The sequence below is a fragment of the Arachis ipaensis genome, chromosome B3 (genome assembly GCF_059453495.1).
Source record: "Arachis ipaensis isolate K30076 ecotype BB chromosome B3, ASM5945349v1, whole genome shotgun sequence".
Classification (NCBI taxonomy): domain Eukaryota; kingdom Viridiplantae; phylum Streptophyta; class Magnoliopsida; order Fabales; family Fabaceae; genus Arachis; species Arachis ipaensis.
Genome location: NC_142438.1, coordinates 71,690,754 through 71,693,838, shown reverse-complemented (window position 1 = coordinate 71,693,838; position 3,085 = coordinate 71,690,754). Strand labels below are relative to the sequence as shown.

Sequence of the window (3,085 nt, the reverse complement as noted above, 5' to 3'; positions counted from 1 at the left end):
TATTTTATTTTATTTTAATTTATTTAATTTTCGAAAATTCTTCTCTCTCACCTCCTTCTAATTATTTATTTATCTACTGACACTTCTCTTCTTCTTAAAAATTCGAACCCTCTCTCTCTTTCTGTGTTCGAATTTCTTTTCTTCTTCTACTCACATAAAGGAATCTCTATACTGTGACATAGAGGATTCCTCTTCTTTTCTATTTTCTTCTTTTTCATATGAGCAGGAACAAAGATAAGAACATTCTTGTTGAAGCTGATCCTGAACCTGAAAGAACTCTGAAGAGGAAGCTAAGGAAAGCTAAAGCACAACTCTCTGGAGAAAATCTGACAGAAATTTTTGAAAAAGAAGGAGACATGGCCGAAAATAATAACAATGCAAGGAAGATGCTTGGTGACTTTACTGCACCTAATTCCAATTTACATGGAAGAAGCATCTCAATCCCTGCCATTGGAGCAAACAATTTTGAGCTGAAACCTCAATTAGTTTCTCTGATGCAACAGAACTGCAAGTTTTATGGACTTCCATCCGAAGATCCCTTTTAGTTCTTAACTGAATTCTTGCAAATCTGTGATACTGTTAAGACCAATGGGGTTGATCCTGAGGTCTACAGGCTTATGCTTTTCCCATTTGCTATAAGAGACAGAGCTAGAATATGGTTGGACTCTCAACCTAAAGACAGCCTGAACTCTTGGGATAAGCTGGTCACGGCTTTCTTAGCCAAGTTCTTTCCTCCTCAAAAGCTTAGCAAGCTTAGAGTGGATGTTCAAACCTTCAGACAGAAGGAAGGTGAATCCCTCTATGAAGCTTGGGAGAGATACAAGGAACTGACCAAAAAGTGGCCTTCTGACATGCTTTCAGAATGGACCATCCTGGATATATTCTATGATGGTCTGTCTGAATTATCAAAGATGTCATTGGACCATTCTGCAGGTGGATCCATTCACCTTAAGAAAATGCCTGCAGAAGCTCAAGAACTCATTGACATGGTTGCAAATAACCAGTTCATGTACACTTCTGAAAGGAATCCTGTGAGTAATGGGACGCCTCAGAGGAAGGGAGTTCTTGAAATTGATACTCTGAATGCCATATTGGCTCAGAATAAAATATTGACTCAGCAAGTCAATATGATCTCTCAGAGTCTGAATGGATTGAAGGAATCATCCAACAGTACTAAAGAGGCATCTTCTGAAGAAGAAGCCTATGATCCTGAGAACCCTGCAATAGCAGAGGAGAATTACATGGGTGAACCCTATGGAAACACCTATAATCCCTCATGGAGAAATCATCCAAATTTCTCATGGAAGGATCAACAAAAGCCTCAACATGGCTTTAATAATAGTGGAAGAAACAGGTTTAACAATAGCAAGCCTTTTCCATCATCCACTCAGCAACAGACAGAGAATTCTGAGCAGAATCCATCTAGCTTAGCAAATATAGTCTCTGATCTATCTAAGGCCACTGTAAGTTTCACGAATGAAACAAGGTCCTCCATTAGAAATTTGGAGGCACAAGTGGGCCAGCTGAGTAAAAGAGTCACTAAAACTCCTCCTAGTACTCTCCCAAGCAATACAGAAGAAAATCCAAAGAGAGAGTGCAAGGCCATTGATTTAACCATCATGGCCGAACAAACAAGGGAGGAGGAGGACATGAATCCTAGTGAGGAAGACCTCCTGGGATGTCCCGTGACCAATAAGGAGTTTCCCTTCGAGGAACCAAAGGAATATGAGGCTCAATTAAAGACCATAGAAATTCCATTGAACTTCCTTCTGCCCTTCATGAGCTATGATGAGTATTCGTCCTCTGAAGAGGATGAAGAAATTACTGAAGAGCAAGTTGCTAAGTACCTTGGTGCAATCATGAAGCTGAATGCCAAATTATTTGGTAATGAGACTTGGGAAGATGAACCTCCCTTGCTCACCAATGAACTGAATGCATTGGATATGCAAAAATTACCTCAAAAGAAACAGGATCTTGGCAAATTCTTAATACCCTGTACCATAGGCACCATGACCATTGAGAAGGCTCTGTGTGACATGGGGTCAGGAATAAACTTAATGCCACTCTCCGTAAAAGAGAAACTTGGGATCTTTGAGGTGCAAGCTGCCAGAATCTCATTAGAGATGGTAGACAACTCAAGAAAACAAGCTTATGGACAAGTAGAGGACGTGTTAGTAAAGGTTGAAGGTCTTTACATCCCTGCTGATTTCATAATCCTAGACACTGGGAAGGAAGAGGATGAATCCATCATCCTTGGAAGACCCTTCCTAGCCACATCAAGAGCTGTGATTGATGTGGACAGAGGAGAATTGGTCCTTCAGCTGAATGAGGACAACCATGTGTTTAAGACTTAAGGATCTCCTTCTGTAACCATGGAGAGGAAGCATGAAAAGCTTCTCTCATTGCAGAGTCAACCAAAGCCCCCACAGTCAAACTCTAAGTTTGGTGTTGGGAGGCCACAACCAAACTCTAAGTTTGGTGTTGAACCCCCACATTCAAACTCTAAGTTTGGTGTTGGGAGGTCCCAACAATGCTATGAACATCTGTGAGGCTCCATGAGAGCTCACTGTCAAGCTATTGACGTTAAAGAAGCGCTTATTGGGAGGCAACCCAATGTTATTTAATTATATCTATTTTATTTTCCTTTTGTTATTTCGTGTTTTAGTAGGTTGATGATCATGTGGAGTCACAAAAACTACTGAAAAATCAAAAACAGAATGAAAAATAGCATTAAAAATAGCACACCCTGGAGGAGAGTAGTCTGGCATTTAAACGCCAGAAACAAGCATCTGTCTGGCGTTTAACGCCAGAAAGAAGCACGAAGCTGGCGTTTAACGCTAGAAACAAGCATCTGCCTGGTGTTAAATGCCAGAAACAGGCTACATTTGGGTGTTTAACGCCAAAAACAAGCAGCAGTCTGGCGTTAAGCACCAGGATTGCACAGCAAGGGCGTTTTACACGCCAAATTGGAGCAGGGATGTTAAGTCTTTGACCCCACAGGATCACCACATCTTCTTCTCTCCTCTTCACACCTTTTCATAACTCTCTTCCCCAAATACCCTTCACCAATCTCCTCAATCACTCT

The 3,085-nt window shown here is 41.1% G+C and overlaps 1 non-coding gene across 1 annotated transcript; it reads right to left on the bottom strand.

The window, feature by feature from the left end:
• Positions 1 to 749: 749 nt before the first annotated feature.
• LOC148571087 (small nucleolar RNA R71) lies at positions 750 to 857 on the bottom strand. Its single transcript, XR_015880421.1, has one exon. It is a non-coding gene; the product is annotated as a small nucleolar RNA R71 (small nucleolar RNA).
• Between the last annotated feature and the right edge of the window lie 2,228 nt (positions 858 to 3,085).